Raw genomic sequence first — 18,878 nt, 5'->3', positions numbered from 1 at the left:
CCACCTTCCCGGCTGCCTTTGCAGAATAGGTATGAGGCTCTGCAAGGGCACCAGGACAGTAACGGGGAGGATGGCTGGGCTAGCTCAGAGGTGTTGCTGAGGTTAAGTCAACCTAAGCCCTGTGTCAAAACAGCGTCCATAAAGAAAAAGACGGGTCATTGTCATGGCATACTCCATCCTGAAGGGAACAGAAGGCCTGATATGCAGACCGGACCTACTTCACAGGGAAGTCTGCTGCCTCCCTGAGGCCCACCTTAAAGAGGGGAACAGGAAGCTTCCCATCCTGGTAAGGCCCTCACATTATTAGCCATTAGTGATTTTGCAGGTTGGCAGTGACAAAGTAGCTACAGCAAGTCAGAGGGCAATTAAGGGAAACTTCAGGGCCCTGGGTCGACTGGATAAGGGAGCAGAGGCACAAGTAGTGTTCTCCTCTATCCCTCCACTTGCAGGCAGTGATGAAGAAAGAAACAGGAAGAGCCAGGAGATCAATACTGGCCTCCGAGGCTGGTGTCACCAGCACGACTTTGGGCTCTTCCATCATGGGTCCATCTACACCACGCCAGCTCTGCTGGCAACATGTGGGGTACACCTGTCTCAAAGTGGGAAAAGGATCTTTGAGAAGAAATTAGCAGGGCTCATCAAAAGGGCTTTAAACTACTACGGAAGGGGAAGGGGAGACAACCAGGCTCGCTAGAGACAAGCCTGGGGGTGGCATGCCAGTGTTTGAGGGACAGTGTGCTAGCGAGGTCCTTCGCTCTGCTATCTCAGTGGAGGCAGGGGATGGACAGTCATGCGGCAAGCAGGGACGCAAGGGTTAGTGATGGGTTAGAAACCGCACAAGTGACCAAGAATAGTCATACAGGAATTAGGGTTTTCCCCCCACCTGCCGCAAACGTGGTGGGATCAATAACCCAGCTGAAGTGCACCTGCACCAGTGCACGCAGCATGGGCAACAAACAGGAGGAGCTGGAAACCATTGTGCAGCACGAAAACTATGACATAGTTGCTGTCACGGAAACATGGTGGGGTGACTCAAGGGATCTGGTGTCACTTACAGACCTCCTGCGCTGACTTTGGGCGAGTCGATTAACCTCCCTGTGCCTCTGCTTGCCATCTGTAAAATGGAGATAAGAGACTTCCCTACAGCACAGGAGTGTTTGAAGGAGACTTGTGTGTTTGACAGATGCTCTCATCCAATGCCAACAGGAGTCATGAGATTTCATTGACAGGAGCATGATGGAGTGGAGAAGACCCACTGCCATTTGGGGTTATGTAGCTTTGTGAAAACTCAATAGGTATCCATGCTGCTTCCCTCGCCACCTCCTTTGCCACCTCCTGTCTGTCTTCCAAGGCACGAATTGTTCTCTTGACCAAGCACGGGCTCCGATACCAGCTGTGGGAACCCACAAGTCTCATAGAATGCTTCCCATCCCTTCACAAAGGCTCAAGTGGATCAGCAAGAGTTTTTGCCACTAACAAAAAAGTAATGGGAGTCTCAGAAAAAAAGCCACGGAGAGGCCAGCCCTGCCTTACCCCTGTGAGTGTGGAAGTGCCCGAGGTGAAAGGCTCTGCTGTCCTAGGTCGCACTGCCTTTGTGCCCACAGGACACACAGATAAATCCCCACTCTTGGAGGGCATCCTGCCCATTGCAGCAGTGCAGGAGGCATCACAGCTAGCCTGGCCTGTCCATCTCTCCCACCATGCCACAGGGGCTCACTAACCCCTCTTTACAGCTCTGGAAACAAGGGAATATAATTTGCCATTATGTTTTTTGATTTGTGGATTTTTTTTTAAGACATGAGAAAAGAAAAACATTCCTGTGCTTTCACAGGGAAGGTTATATTTCCCCTACCAGCTTCACAAGACAAGTTAAAGAATCTAATTTGACCCAGGCAGAGCCTGCCTGACCCTCCTCTGCAAGGCTCAGGGGAATGATTTCTTCCCTCTCCTGTTGGTTTTTTTCCCTTGTATTAAAATCCCATAGTGTTATTAAAAGGAATTGTTCAATGCCTTTAATTGGCTCGGAAGATGAATTCTTCCCTCAGCCCAGGGGTCATGGCCATCAGCAGCTATTTATTAGCTGCATTGATTGAGAAGAACAGCCTTTAAATGGAAATAAATTAAATTCTATGGCAAAGAGGATTCCATACAGGCTATTAATGTAAGACAGGGAACTTAGCAGTTTTATTTTTTATTTATTTGTTCCCCTCCTCATCTCCTAGCTATCCTCAAGCTCCCAGCTGCTTCCTATGTCTCCCACCAGCCATCCCCTCCTCACCGTGAGGATTTCCTTACCTACATGGGTGAGAGCAAGCATAAGGATGATGGTGGAGACTTGGATGAGCTCAGGGAGGCTCCAAATCAGGTTCCCAGGAGACAGTGGAGGAAGGAGGAGTGATGGGGAGCAAGATGAGATGTCCACATGCATGCACAATAGAAATGAGAGAGGAAGCAGAGCTCTCCCACTGTCTTTGAGGCATTTTTGTTATATTTTTACCTTCTCTACTGCTCAGGGATTGTCTTTGCCACCCCCTTGTCAGCTCCAGAATACATTTAATGGTGCTTGCCTTCATTCCAGAGTTTAATTGCTTGAGATTGTTACTTGTAGGCTGTTAATTTATTAAAACCAAATCTCCTGTATTACTCTGGAGCCCAGAAGAATCATTGCCTTCTATTAAAGGCAGTGGTGCGTGCCTGCTTGTTTTTTTTCTCTGGTCACCTCTGTAATTGCATCCCTCTGCTACGATGGAAAACTCCCCCCCTACCAGCTAAGCATCCTCCACAGGGCAGGTTTGGCTGAGGAACATGTACAGGAGACAAACTCACTCAGGGTGTAAACAGATATAAATTCACTAATGTCCATGGAGGAGTTGTGATTGCATTGGAGATATACAAAGCCTCTAAGCTGTTCGGATCACATTTCCCCAGCTGGGACGAAAAGTGAAGTCAGAGGCTTCTGACAACAGATGGTCATTGGAGGCATCATGCAGACCAGACCTTGCCAAAATACAACAATGGACCCTCACAGCATCCAATGGAACCAGCGCTGCCCTCACCCAGCTATGCACAGAAAGATCTTCCTTGGTTGTATGAGCCATCTTTTGAGTCAAACACATCCCTCAAAGCCAGACACTTGCACCATATACTGGTGCCATGAGCACAGATGGAACTCATATACCATGATATATATATATATATATATATATATATGTACACACACATGGATATATATCTCCATATACCGGGTGGCTGATACAGGCCAGAAACTCCCACTTCTTCTGAACCATCATCTTTCCAACAGGTCCCTCCATCTCTGAAAGGCTGCCCAGCTGCCTTCATCATGCCCTGACTCTGCCCTGCCTTTGAAGAGTTTCCTTGGCAGCCCCATGCACACATCTGATCCTACAGAACTGCTCAATAGCACCAAAAATGCAGAAGTAGCATCCCTTAAAGCAGTGCCTGAGCCTGGTCTTCAAACTTATAAAGGAAGGAAATCAACAGACAATTGGGAGACAGAAAATATTTGAGATGATGCTGAGCAGCAGTGGGGTGGATGACTGCCCCTCTCAGACTGCTTTCTGAGATCTTGCCATCACAGGAGGCAAATACCCCTCAATACATTACAGGGTCAACAATCCACACAGCCCCCTTGTGTTATGCCACAGGCCATATTTTGGACACACAGTGTGCAGTGTCCCTCAAATTTGGGTACCTCTGATTTGTATCCTCACCTAATTTGGTGCTGAGCTTCACTGGTGGGAAAGTGCGAGCCCAAACATGAGATAAAACCATCACCAAATGCTGGGACGAGGCACTGGAAATGGCTATTGGACAATGATGCTATTACTGGCTTTGACCTACATCCTTTGAAGCTCTGGTTCCCTGTTCCTGAAACAGCCTGCGTTATTCTAGGACTGCTTCGCTTTTAGCTATTTGATTTATTTTAAGTAGAAATGTCCCAGGAACTAATCTGGGACCTGCAAGCAGGAGCACACAGAAAAAGATGGCACTTACAAAGATCCAAAAAACACATTTCATTTAGATTAAATAAGGCAGTTATTGTGTTTTAATATAGGAATTGATTATGATAAGTATGCATATTGAGCTTAACAGCTTAGATTTGTATCTATTTCATCACTGTTAATCTTTGATAAATATGTTTTTAATAATCTCTAGGTATTTATTGAACATAAAACTGTCTTGTGAAATGGAGAGTAAGATTGCTGAAGATACTTATTATACACTACTTCAACACAAATTCGTTATTAAAAACCTTTCACTAAGGTTTACTTTTAACCACAACATAACAGATGTGTATACTGCATAGTTAATCTGTAATAAATATATTTGCAATAAACTATTGATATTTAACCTGCAGTAACTATCTTAATAAATATGATACATGGAAATGGCTATTGGACAAGCTGCTCTTTTTAGCTCTGTCAAACACTTGGAGGATATGGGGTGAGAAGGAGGAAAGCTGTGGCCTGGTAGAAGGCAGCTTGTTTACCAGTCCTCCACAGCCCTCACCTACCCTGGCCACTGGACTCATTGCTATTTCGGTCCCCAAATCTCCAGCTCCGCATTCTTACATGGCTCTGCCATTTGATCTCAGTCCTGAGTCAAATTAACATTTGGCCCCAGCCGTCTGTATGACTCTGGCAGGCTGTGCCATACAAAGGCTGTTAATTCAGCTCCTGGTGCCCTCAGATGATGATCTGTCTGACCAATAGTTTTGCGCAGCGGATAAACATCCTCGAGGGATCTGGAATAGACCAGACCCCATACCCCTGGGGTGGAAAAAACGCAAGCTTTCTAAGAATATGGATCAACAGAGAAGCTCAAATGAGGAGGTTTCAGCTTTGAACTCAGCGGAGGCCACCAAATGCCTTTGACACATAAACTAGACAGGAGTCTGACTCCAAGCCATCAGAAGCAAAAGACTTGACCCACAGTGCTGCTTAGACCCCCTGGGATACTCTCAAAGATGTATCTGTCATTCTTTGCATCACTTAATGACTGAGGTTAGTTGCAACTAGACAGCTCTATTGAATATGCACAAAATTTCACTCCCAGCACTGATCAAATGGGAGAGGAGCTGAGTAATTCCTCCCATGTCCTCTCCTCTGGGTCCTGCCCCATTTGTTATATGGCCACTAGTGCAGGCCCTATAATCCTTCCTGTAGGCCACCATCTGATTCCCATATATCAGAGAGAGACAAAGATCTCAATGTGCAACTTTTAATTGAGCTGTATCGTCTGCCACAAACATGAAATTGATGGTCGTACATCATAATCATAAATTCATACATAACCCCATGCACCAGCAAATAACTCTTTGCAGTGATACTACAATGGTAAGCTGATTTGCAAGAAGCACACGCTACCCAGGAATCCTAATTAACCAAATTAACACCATCACTTCAAATCATGTCCCAGCAGTAGGACATTTCCGATTGGCCTCAGGCTGGAGTAAAGCAGCCAAAAGGAAACCTGACAGCATCTCCGCGGGTCCAGCAGGCTAACCCTTTATGAGGGAAATATCTGATGCCCATCCATGCATGCAAGGAAGGGAGCAAAAATCTTGTGAGCATTTGTAGGTGACGACCCAAGACTGAGTACGGCATAGTGACACTGTGCAACAGAGGAGTAGTCCTCAGTTCCTCATGCATTTCCGCAATTCAAGCAGCAGCATCAGAAACCCCTTCCTACCATGCTGGCTGGCTCCAGAGGGTTGTGACACTGCCAAATCCCCCTGGAGAGTGCCAGATCGTGCTTTGGGTGAGCCAAGCAATGAGTCTGGGTTCATGGAGCAGAGCTGGTAATAGGAGCAGTCTCCACAGATCCCAAACCCATCTCCCTGAACCCACTTGTTTGCACTGTTTTCCACTTGTGACTTGCCTGAGCTGTTTAGAGCTCAACACCTTTTTTTTTCCCCTTCAGGATAGTCAGATTTTTATATTTCTGCCACAGGAAAAACAAGTTGCTATTTTGGGAGCATGTGGGATTCAAGCCCACGATGGTCTCAGCAGTCCCTGCATGAAAGATGAGATCCATAACCTGTGTGCCAGAGGGACTGGCTCATGTCTCTCTACACATTCAGCCTGAATGGTAGGGTTGCTCTGTCCCACCAGGGTCCTCATGCTGGGTCATTGAATGGCCTCAGTTCCCCAGGCACAGGGCCCAGAGCTCCCATCCCTGCTCTGAACTGATGCTCTAAAAGCTGGGGTGGGAGCTTTGGACCAAGAGAAAAAGGGGGCTCCTACCAGAAGTGGGGTTCGAACCCACGCGGGCATGTGCCCATTGGATCTTAAGTCCAACGCCTTCACCACTCGGCCATCCTGGTGGGCTGTTAGCTTTCCCCTGGCCCACCAGCTCCTCCGGAGGAGGGCACACACCTCACTAAGCCCTCAAGGTCCCAACCCGAGACACTTCCCGAGCCCAGCAACACCTTCCCCTCTTCACTGCTTTCTTTTATGTCCCCAGCAAACAGGTGGAACACCTCACTGGGAGGCACCAGGTTTTGTGGGCCATGGAGGACAGCACAGCCCCTATGTGCCACACTAGATCCTCGTGCATGGACCATAGCCACCGGTGATAATGCTGCCAGGGACCCTGGTGCAGGAGGGGCATCTCTGGAGGGTCTCAGCCTGACCCTGCTGGGTGCCCAGGGGGACGGAAGCTGCTCTGACAGCCCAACAGCTCTCAGCCAGACATGCCACATGGTTAAAGCACTGGCCTTGAACCTCAGGTCCCACTCCTCACCCCTTCCAGTCCACGTTTGGGACTCTACTAGGGCATTTATATGGGAAGGACAGTGGGGCAGAAGAGTCCTTCTTTTTCCTTTGGGCTGAGGTACAGATTTTTTCCTGCCATCTGGAAAAAAGAAAAAAAATAAACACAAAAACCTCTATTGAGTCACATGGGATTCAAACACACAGCTCTCAAGTACCTATGTGCAGGAGGTCTTTAGCCCTTAAGCCACAGAAGCCTGATATTTTCTGTCCTGATATCAGCCTTCCTCCCTCTTCCCAGGCCAGCACCTTCACATAGGGATGCTATCACACAGAGAAACCTGCCCAGGCCTTTTCACCAGAAGATCCTGTCTGCTGGAGACACACTTGGCCAGGCTGTCCTGGCCCTGTCCTGCTTGAAGGTGAGAGCAATTCCCTCCTTGCTTCCCCAAGGACTGCTCATGACTGTGCCCTGTAGTAGCCGAGCTGCTTGGAGGGCTTGCAGTTGACTGCTGCAGAGGTGAAAGGCACTGGCCAGAAAAAGGTGTGTTTCCAGGTCTCAAAAGAGGGTGACACAGAGCACCTCAGTCAGGAGGGGTCACCCTGGCCTCCAGAGATAATTCAGGAGTGCTAGGAAGCAAAGCAGAAGGACCCCAGGTATCCTACTGAAGGATGCTGCAGGTCCTCAGCTCAGCAGAGGATTGGGTCAACCTATTCACATGCAAAAATCCTTCCAGGAGGAAAATGCACCCTCTTAGGCACCAACAGGGAACAGCAACTTTCTCTGCTTCCCTTTGCCCTTCATGTTGCAGTCACAGCTATCATCTACTGTGCTGGTCCGTGTGTGCAGAATCACAGCTCAGCATCCCTGGATGCCTCCAGCTGCAGCACCAGCATTAATATCAAATGAAGCCATGCTCACCAAGGGTGTTGCGCTTGTCAGCTCCCAAGGAATATGCTCCTAATGAGTGACTTCAAAGCATTAATGAGCTTGCAAAGCTCTCCTCTTCGTTTACAGAGCTGGACCTTGCATGCTTGGCATTAAGCAGGGGTCACCCATCAGGCAAAGAGAATGCGTGTGCATGTCGGCAAATATAATATATTTGTCATCCTCTAAGAAGCAAAGATTAATCATGCCCTCTCCAAAAGGAAGCTTTTATGCCACATCTGCTCTTCACAGCACGGAAAGAAGGCCCGCAAGGGCATCCGTGACCCACACTGCTCAGAGCCCCATAGTGCCCAGCGAGCCCAGCTTTGAAGTTAACATCCCACCTTAACCTTTTGGGTCCAGGCTGGGAAATGCTACTTGAATTGGCAGCCTGAGGGACGAATAAAGTGGTGGAATTGTGCTCCAGCATAAGTTTAAGGCATGCGTGGAGGGAGTGGTATGGATGTGTGAGAGAACAGGTTTGACTGATGCTTCCTGCTCTGTGGCATCCTCCCAGCACAGGCAAGGAAAGGAGATTCTGGCCCAAAACAGCAAGGGCTGCACAATGCATCTGCTGCTCTCTCCAGGGACCACTCTCTCCCAACCACAACCCCCTCCAAGCCTCCCTGAGCTCGCCATAAATCTCTGTGTTGAAACAACCTCCAGTGCCTGGCTAACAGCCCAGTTGCACCCATTTGAGGAGCTGAGTCTATCCATCCTGCTGAGCTAGGAGCAGACCAAGCAAACAAACTGTGCTGAGGGACCAGCGGCCAGCCTGAGCACAAGCCTGATGCTGGGCACCGCTCGCCCTTCCTCCAAAGCCCACCAGCCTCTCCAGCCTTTTTAGAGCCCTCTCGCTGCTGATGCTCTAGGTGGCATTTGTGCTGCTGCAGGGAGGTTTGAACGAGGCACGGGGCGATGAGATATTGGCTTGTTATTGCACTGTTGTTGCTGAACCTTCAGGACAATGTCCATGTGCAGCCTACAGAGGCATTGGCCTGGGTGCAGCTCATTTTCCCTTGCCTGGTTCAAACTTACTGTGACACTTATCCAAGGGGGTCACAGGCACAACTTGGCAGTATATAAAAATGTCCCAAGGAGATGCTTCTCAGGGTCTTCCATGGCTGTGCATCATCCACAAGGTTGGTTGGCTTCACCTGCAAACCTGCACGGAGTGCAGGCTGTCACTTCACTGGGTCTGCAGTCAGCCTTGTCTCTGGGAGGGCTGTAACATCAGCTGAATTAGCTGTAGCATCTTGAATGTCTCCTATACAATCCTAAGCCAGGCTGGCTGTATCTCGCTTACAGTATCCCCATGAAATGACAGCTTGAAGGTGACATGGCTGCAGGCTTTCAGAACACATGTTCTGTAAGAGAAAGACATTAATAATGTCCTGAAGTCAGAAAGGTGTCGTCCTTTGCTTCAGAAATGCATTGGCAATGTTAACCAGAATGCAGTTGCTCCTCACAAGTTTTCTCCCTCCAAAAGAGATCTCCTGGCACTCAGTGTCTATTCAGTAGGTCTGTGTTTAATTTAAACAGCCACTGGAGGCAACCACCATCCCACATATTAATACTGAAGCTGGGGATTGGCTGGTTGGTAATTAAGAAAAAGAAAAAATCCAAAACCCTAAAGTTATGAGCAAGGCAGAGTAAAAATGGCACTTCAAGATATTTCAGGCCAAAATTCTCCACTTTACTAATGCAGAGGCAAAAATAATCATCTCTGCATCATCACTTTAGAAACTTGTTGGAAAAGAGAAAGAGTAGGACAGAGTTCTCCTCTGTGCTCCTCTTATGGGGGGCTCCTGTTATGAGAACAGTTCAGCATGTGGGTTACAACCATCAGGAGTGCTGTGATCTGAATGTTTGGCACAGAGCAGCCCTACCAGGGTCATCTTAGGTTAAGCGAGAGATGACTGCTTGGCTCCACCTTGCACAGCAGGCTTGGGGGGGAAACTTCATGCTGCTTGTAGCAACAGGGCTCCTCTGTTGTGTTCATGAAGCAGTTAATGAGGAAGCTCTTTGGACTTTGTCAGGTTTTAAATACACTGTTGATGTCACATAAGTAACTGTAAAATACCACATTTTGAGAGTAGCTGGGGTTCACTGCCAAAAAGAAGAGTCGAACAGGGTAGCATTACTATTTAACTGGTCCTCAGTAGGTTTAAGAATAGACAGGCAACCAAGCACAGAAGATCACTCTGCCTTCCTACCTTTCCTCCCTCTTGAGAGGCAGTTCAGGAAATCAAGCCAGCCTGGCTTTGTATTCAGAGGGTTTTCTTTACAGAATGGCTAGAAAATACGTGTTGTATTCCTATGGGTGAAAGCTTATGCTCTGCAGAATTTGACACGATGCCCTGCTGCTTGTTGGCTCAAGTCAGCCCCTGTGGAACTACAAACCTTATGGTGCTCTATAGCTCAAGAGGAAAGGTTTTCCACGAAGCTTGCAAATACTGGTATTTGGCCAGAAAACCAGACCGCTTACTGTGGGCACACAGACTGGATTAAAAACCAGTGGAGTTGTGCAATTACAGGAGGTTATTTATCCCAGAGGGAAAATATGTTTTCTTTGTTGAGTAAGTTTTTTCAAAAAAAACAACAAAACCCCCATCAAAACGAAAGCAGTGCAGCTACCAGAGCTAAAGTAGTAAGTCACAGCAAATAATGCATTTGTCTACTTTCTCCTGCTCAGGAATGATCTCCCAGCTGTTTACAATTTTCCACAAGCTATTGCTAGTCTAAATTATTCTCCCAGTTATTTTCCACAAATATTTCTTGGACAACAGACAGTTTCTCAAAAAATTAATCCCGAGGACTCAAAGTACCTAAAGTCCACATCATTGTTTCTACTTTGGTTCTGAATGGGCTCATAAAGAGATGTCTGGAGTGAATGGTGATGGTTCAGCATTTTAAAGTCATCACCTACCCTCATTCAATTATTCCCATGGATGTTCTGGACAAGGTGCACGTGTAGTTCATCAGGGCTTTACCTTTGTTCAGTCTGGACTAGATTTTGTGAAAGATGCCATCATGGACCCATCTCTCCCTGTCGTTGTTCCATGCCTCTTCCAAACACCATCACTTGCAATACAGAGAAAACGAGTCACAGCTGTGCAGAAGAGAAAGCTCAAGAACACATCAAGGATCACAGTGCTATGATACTGATGCCTCAGATGCTGCATGCCCAAATCACAGAGTCATAAAGGGACCTGAGGTAAATGAGACCTTCAGTGCATGTTCACCTATTCTTGCCTAATGCAGTCGGCCAGAGTTTTTCTATAGTCATTGCAGAGAGGCACATGATCTCTGAAGACCCCTTCCAGACCTCCTCTCCATACCTGAATTTCAGCATATATTGGTCGCCAGACATGTGTAAACCAGGTTCCATTAAGGACATTCTGAAATTACACTGGAAAAATGTATGTGTTGCATATTTTTGGCTGCCTTTTCACATGACAGAGGGGCTGGCCGTGGTAAACAAAGGCTCAACAGAGAACTCCATCCCTTATGGGTTCATAACTTAGGAAACACTGCAGCACACTACTCTCAGAATCAACCCAGAGGGGAAATGAGGCAATTGAGTTATCAGATGGACAAATACCAACAGAAGAGGCTTGCATGTGTCAAAGAAGTCTCCTGAAATTGTTTGCGTAGCTTGGACAGAAGTGTTGGAATGAATGGGAAAAACCTTTTGCACTCCACCTGCAGCATCAGCAGTGCCCACTGCTGCTCGTTATCTCAACAGGGAAGTGTGCAGGTGACATATCACATCCCAGATGTCAAGGTACATCTGCATGAATTCCTAAAATGACATGTGTTCTTTAGCCCGGAGCTTTGCTCCAGGCTAAGAGCTAAATTTGATGTTCTCTGTGGCTAAAACTTCTTCAAAAACCATTCTGGGTTAATGAGGGAAGGGAAATTTTGGCTGCTGCCAGTAAAAGAAGATTGGCTTGGGAAATGGTATGAAAGTTGTGGATTTTGAGAGAGCAAAGAGAAAAAACAGGCTCATTTCTAAAAGCGCAGCACCTAAGAACTTCAGAAAAGCACAGAACTTCACTGAAATATAATAAAAGGCATTGCCTAAAAGCAGAACATCTCCTTTGGCTCAACATATCCTCTCCCAGAGGCACCACATCAGTCCCGCTGCTCACGAAACAGCTTCTGTCTCTTTTTAATAGTTTTATTTTTAGGCTTCTCATATTTAATTCTCTCTTTTTCCTTATGTAAGGTGCTTAGAAGGGCTGCAGTGTCAAACAATAATTACATCAGAGACAATTTAGAATCCACAGTGTTAAAATGAGTCTTTGCTCTTGACAAGTGAATGAATGTAGGAAGTGAAGGGGTACAGTTTTATCATGAGAGCACCCAGCTGACAGTGTAACAGCATCTCTCACGGGCTGGGGGCACCCGCCTTCGGATGTCAGCGACCTCAGCTTGGAGCGCACCAGTACATGCCTGGAATTATCATGGTCTGAGACCTAGATGCACATTCACGCAGTGCTATCAGCACATACATGCCTCTGCCTGCTCACAGCAACCTTGAGGTAGGATTAAAATACAGTTTGCCATCCCCTTAACACCCCTGGATTAGCTTTAAATGCATGTGTCTGTAGCTGTAGTTTCAGCTCAGCTAAGGATCAAGCATTTCCTGGTGCCAGGAGGCACCACGGTGCCCACTGTTAGTCTGCTTACAACAGAAGCGAAAGAAGAAAAAGACCTGTCTGCTTTCCCCATCTGTTTCTGAAGGTATGGGTACCTACCCCAAGCAGACTTCCAGCACCTTCGTAAATCACCTCCTACCATCTGTGCTGCAGTAACTGGCCACATCTACTGTGTTAAATTAAATTGTGTTAAAGTTGCAACTCAGTCCAATACAACACTGAATCTTGGACTATGCCAAGGTGCTGCCACTGCCAGGGCATTAAGGCAAGCCACTGGTGATAGTCTCCAACTACCTGTGTTGCATTTTCCAACAAGTAATCAGAGAAGGGTGAGGTTGACCCTCTACCCATGGAGGCAGTGCAGAAATCAATGATGACTGGGGCCACCATAGGTGACCAAAAATTTATGGAAAGACCAGGAAAACCTTTTTTTCTCTAAAAGACAGCACCAACTGCGTTACAGTGGACTGCAAGAATATACAGAAATACTGACAGGTATCAGTGGGACTATCTGTAGTGCAATGTCTAAAATCAGGTTGTGGTGAAGAGTAGGTGTATAGAGTGAGCTCACACATAGTGCATAAAAGAAGTTTTCTAGGGATAATAAGTTTATAGAATATATATATTTTTTCCCCATATGGGTTCCCAGCTGGACTTCTTTGCTGTCTTGGAAGATATGAACTTGCTAAAAACATCAATAATGTCAAAATCCAGGATCCTTCTAATTAGATGGTAGCTTTGAAGCTAACTGCTGAAGGATGAGAGCTCACCTGCTTCTGCAGATTTACCACTGCCTGGCAGGAGGTCACCAGGACCGTGTGCATTTATGTTTTCATTTGTTGCCTTTTATCTCATGTTCATACTACCAAGGTGAAGGAAAAGAGTTTCATACAAGGAGAGAATGGGGAGGAGGGCAAACCTGTGAAGTCTCTGCTAGTCATTCCATAGCTTCAGCTCCATTGTTGGTTCTCTGTCTGGCATTTGAGACTCTTCACTTCGCTTTTCCTGCTCCGCTTCACTCCTTTTGCTAAGCAGAGGCCTTTGAGGGGCCAGGCCATCTCAAGGTGGAGCTGGCTGCCAGAAGAGTTTACAACACAGGCAAGCTGTCCCAGCCGTAGCGTTGGAGACTTCCTGGGAGGGTTGGTGGCTTTCTCTGCAGCTAAGATTTTTTTACACTCAGTTTTCAGAAGAGCCACAGTGAAATGAATACTAAGCCCCTCTGAAGTCCTGTGGACATCAAGCACCTCTCTCCCCCATGGCTTCCTTCAAAACTCCTGATTGTAAGCCAGAGACAGACAAATTCTAGCATATTTCATTCATTCATCTGCTTTCTTTTGGTGTGTTTGGGTTTTTTTTAAAGTAAGATATAGTCTTTCTTCTGGGATTTACAGCCTGATTTTGTAGTAATTAGGCAAAGTAAACCATGTGGAGATTTTTTTATGATCTGCGCAGGGGAAAGAGTGAAAAGACACTAGTATTTGTTTATTTGGCTTTCAATTGCTATGACAAAGCAAATAACAGCTTTGGTCTTGGTCCATAATTGAGTTAATTGGTAACACCTCAAATTGTATGTCCTAAAGAGCTCGTAATTAGCAGCTAAGCACAGGATAAACTAGGTAGCATTTGTTCCTTTGTGCTCCAAGAGGACCTGCGAATTCATCACAGATGGCTAAACTTAAGACCCAAAAAGCACCTGATTTAATGTGCATGTATGCAAGAACTGATGTGCGTATATGTGTGCAGTTCTTTCTTGGTTTGTGTCTGTACAGCACCTAGCATGATGGGGCTGGGGTCCCTAATGCATTCTTTAGATAACTGAGACCCAATGTAAAAACTACAGGAGGTATTTTCCAGGAGACTTCTGCTGCCTCTGGCGGTCTCTGGGTCAGGGCCCGCTGGGAGATGTTCTCTGTTGCGTCCCCTGTTTAATTTCAGAGAGCTCCCAAGGAGATTCCCTCTCTTTGCTCTTTCTTTTACCATCCAAGGCCCTCACACCGTGGGAAGGTACTCAGAGCACCGTGAGAAGAAATGATCCAGATAGGAGCAGCGAAGGGGCTGGGAAAGAAAATGCAGATGTGTTGAAGAATCTGGTGAAGACCTGTTCTGTAAAAAAGGGATTTCTGTGGAGAGTGCTAGAAATTATACACCCAGGCCAGCAATTCTGACATCCAAAGTGCACGCTGTAAAACGTGGGCACTGGAGGCGTTCTGATGACAGTTTACACTGTGATGAGGAAGCACAGTCGGGGTCCTTTAGCATATGTGTGCAATACAGGTCCAGAATCAGAGGTCAGCATCTCTTGCCTGCCTGATGGCCCTTTAAAATGAGTTCATGCATCTCAGTCTGCCTTTTGTTCAGTAGATGCCTGCAGCATAAGGCCATGGCAGGATGGCTAGTGTTGCTAGTGATCAACACCTTTGCCACAAAAGGGGAAGACTGATAACTCACCAAGGCAGCAGCTGTGTTTCACTCCTGAGTAGCATCTGGGACACCTAAGGCTGACTGATAAAAGCAGGCGGTGGTAAGACTAACACTTAAAAATTCAGAAAGGTGCAGAAGCAGAAGACAAGACAGTGGCAGAGCGTTTTCCTGAAATGCAACACCAGTCCTTCTACAGAGATGGAAGATGGAGAAGTTTTGAAGCAGCTGTCCATGCTGCCTTCTTTTTCCTTTCTTTCTCTAAAGCACTAACATGGACAGAAAGGTCTGGTCAGCTCCTCCTGTCTGTCTCCGGAGGGACAGCTGCACAAACATTTTGGGAACCCCAGCCTAGCTGCCACGAGTTGGATGTGAAATGCGGGGAGATGGTGACACGCTGCCCAGCCTCTTGATAATGACATAACCCCAACCCAGGGATCAAACACATTAGTCCTGTACCCAGACTGATGGAGAGAGACAAGACACGCCCCACTAGAGGAAAAGCTTTGTCAGAGGCAAGTGTCTTCCCTCCAGCTCTCTCCCACGGCAGGTGAAACACAACCAGCACCATACGGCCAGCAAGTGTTTAACAAAAGCCCTTCTTCGAGTGCTCTCTGGTCTGCTGTTTGCATGGCTGTATGAGGCAGATTGCTGTCTCTTATTAACTAAATAAACAAGCAGCAAAAGTTGAGTGAAATGGAAACACATACACAGCTTGTCTGCAAATAGAGACAAATGCCTCCATCGCATGGTTGCACCCAGCTGTCTGGCTGTTACCTGCTTAAATGGCTTTAATTTCACATTAAGGTCAATCCAGTTGTAGCTTCTCCTCCCGGGTGGAAAACCTGGCTAATGAAATGCTCAGGTTTGTATTCAGTCCACTTCGATGCTCCAGCTGAGTGTTTGGAAGAGCTGAGGTGAGTGCCCTGGTCCTTCTTCTGCAAAGGGCAGCCTCCAGCCTGGACCACGGCAGTGGGGCTGAGCACACACAGCGGCCAGCGTCAGCAGGCAGAGGTTGCTCGGCAATTGCCCACTGAAATGACGGGGTATCTATCTCCAGTTTCAGTCAGGGTATTCTCTTGCCTGGTCCCACGCTGCAAGGAGAACAGAGAGCCCCTGTCCCTGTGCCAGCCCTGCCCGGGTCTGTGCTCTTTCCTCCTGGCTTTCCTAGGCTGGCTCTGCTTCTAGCAAAGGGTATTTATTCATCTTACGCATCCCTTCCCTCTACCATTTATGCAGCCCTCTTGCTTTCCTCTGGAATATAGACAGGATGAGTAAACTTTATATACAGTTTGAGGGGTTTGACTTTGAGTCTCATATATTACTCTTCAATTTCTTTTAGCTTCTCCTTTCCAAAGATCAGAGTTCCTGACCAAGTTTTGATGCAGTCCATGAGGGTGACAAACACAGCTAGACTATGATCACTTGTGCGTAGGAAGCTATTTGTCCTGAACTACACTCTCCATGTTACTCAAGTTGAAATCGAAAAAAACCCTTGTCTTGCATTCCTCCTTTGAAGTAACTGTTCCGAGAATAATTTAAAGTATTGAGACATTGATTCACTAAACATCGTTGGCCTGCTTATACGTGGGCAGGCAAAGTCACCCATTATTGGTGATTTATTAGCTGTCCATGTGTCTTTGATCTTCTCTAACGTTGTACACTCAATATCCTCCTCCCATGAGGCAGCGGGGAGAACAGCCCTGTCAAGACATTTGCATTATTGTGACTTATGATTCACATCCATGGGATTGTCTCCACTTAGACTATGTATCTCACTGGATTCAGGGGAATCTTCCTACAATATATGCAAAACCAGAAGTTCCTCTTGGATTGAAATATTATGATACCAGCACCTCTAAATTGCTTTTAGCGACTTTCTGTGCTGCCTCCAGCTCAGAAGTGCTTAGTTTGCTGACAAAAATCATAGACTCATACACATTGGAGATGGAAAAGCCCTGCTAGGTTCAGCTAGTCCATTTCTCCTACCAGGGAAGGAATATTCCCAGCAATCTGTTTTCCCTGTTACTTTGTCTTGTCTATTTTTAAACATCCCACGTAGCAAAAATATATTTAGATTGTCAGGATTTCAGAGCCAAGTTAGCTGTGGAAGTACCAGCTGTAGCCTAACCTGCTTTGTCTGGTGGCAGCAGCTAAATTGCTCTCTGCTGCCTTTGAAGTCAATGGTAAAAGTCTTATTGGCTTCTGTGGGAGCGTTCTCAGGCCTTGGGTACAGATGATTAGAGCAAATAGCTATGGAGCACTGATAAGCCATTCTTACACTATCGCTTTCCAGGCCGTAACTGCATTTTAATAGGCAAGAAATTGTCTCAGCAGCAGTCAGGGTGCAATAATAGCAAAGCCATGTGGAGCACATGGCAGACTGGGTCTGCTCAGAAGTGACTCCTGCCATGACCATAGAAAATTATATCCACAAGCTGAAACAGGTTTGGTGGAGTACGTGATCCAAGGGGAACGGTCAGAGGCAGTCCCTTTTGTACTTCCTTGGACTGTAAAATCTGCCAGAGGTCAATTCAGCTTGTAGATAGCTCCAATGCGTTTCCCCTTTTCAACAGATTTAACATCATGAATGAAGGGAGCTGGGCACATCGGGGTACCCCTTTACCTGCCTGTCACAGCTTGGGCAGAATATAGCATAGGTATGGCACCACCCTACTATTTAAGCCAAAAAAAAGCAAAAAAGACTGGCTGTTGAATCACAGAAGTGAAGAAGTTACTGCATAAAACTTGACTCACCTTCTCCAGGAAAAAAACATCGACAGCTGCCCCACGAGATGGAGCACTCGGCAGCAGCACTGACACAGCCCCGACGAAGCTTTCTCTTTTTATTTAGTAACAATGGCAGGTAGTGGGAGCCAGGGTTGGATTTAATTTAACAGTTGTGCTCTGCTGGGACAGCTTCCTCTGCCTCCACATTTCCTGTCTGGAAGTTCTCCCAAAAGGATGAATTAACCAATATATGACCTGTATGGGAAATGCACTTTATTGAAGCTATTTTTCTAGGGTGGAGCTGAACAGCTGTTTAACAGCGCATAGCTGCGCTACATGAGACACAGTAAAAATACACAAAATGAACTGTATTCAGGTACATCTGGGCTGTTAGGAGGCAGAAGGTAATTATCTCAAACTGTAATTTTTGCTTGTATGTAGAGGGTAGCGTCCTGGTAGGACAAAGCGTGCCAGCATGGGGTACCACAGCATGCCAGTCAGCACAGGGGAAGGAGACCTTGGTTTTACCTTCCCCATAGCACCTTCTTGTGCCATAAACACAGAGAGATTAACACCATCCCTGCAGGCCCCAGCACCCTGGCAAGGAAAACTCACGTGCTAAAGATACATAGGCATAGACTGCTATCCAAAAACGGCTTAGTGTGACACGATGGAAGCAGCAAGCGACACAGCCCTGGTATCACTATGGGGACAGCTGTGAAAGAGATCAAGTGCAGTTCAATCCTCTTTTTTATATAAGGCTTCAGTGATCAATAGGAGCTGTAAGAGTCACAGAAACAGTCCCACATTAGCTTCACGGCAAGCGATGGCTGTAGGCATCTCAGGGCAGATTACAGCTCTTTGGGTGTACACAGAGAGCTACCTGCTGCTGTGAGCCAGCACTGCCATCCGTGGAGCACAGTTCATGGTGGTGGCCTCTGCCCCAGGCCATGAAGGAGCGTCTCTGGGTGGCAGCACGAGGCTGTACAGCCCAGGCAACATCAATGTGAGAGATGGAAGTGCTCAACATCTCTGTCCAGAAGCCTCAGTAAAGCCCATGCTTTCCATTCGCATCTCATCCTCTCTCCCACAGCGGGTCAGCAGTGCAATTAAGTTATTGCAAATTTACATCAGGGCTGGAGAGATGAGAATCTGAACAGAGGCTTTAAAAGCCTGACATAAAACCCCAGCCAGATTTACCATGAGTTTCCTGCGTGCGCACATGAGTTATACGCACGGTAAGTGTCCCGTCATCATGAATTCTGCCTATGTGCTGTTTTTAATGGCACTGATCATAGGGAATTCATTTGGTCTTCATATAGCTGTCACCTGTATTACCAGAGCTATTTCATTCTAATTTAGCATTACTTAATGGCGAAGATAAAGTTAAGTGTTAGCCATGTG

The 18,878-nt window shown here is 46.7% G+C and overlaps 1 non-coding gene across 1 annotated transcript; it reads right to left on the bottom strand.

Moving 5' to 3' along the window:
- Window positions 1-6,263: 6,263 nt before the first annotated feature.
- Window positions 6,264-6,346, bottom strand: TRNAL-UAA (transfer RNA leucine (anticodon UAA)). Its single transcript has one exon. It is a non-coding gene; the product is annotated as a tRNA-Leu (tRNA).
- Between the last annotated feature and the right edge of the window lie 12,532 nt (window positions 6,347-18,878).

Source organism: Nyctibius grandis, chromosome 10, assembly GCF_013368605.1.
Source record: "Nyctibius grandis isolate bNycGra1 chromosome 10, bNycGra1.pri, whole genome shotgun sequence".
NCBI classification, from domain to species: Eukaryota; Metazoa; Chordata; class Aves; order Nyctibiiformes; family Nyctibiidae; genus Nyctibius; species Nyctibius grandis.
Note: the sequence above shows the minus strand (reverse complement) of the source record. Positions and strands in the feature narration are given on the sequence as shown.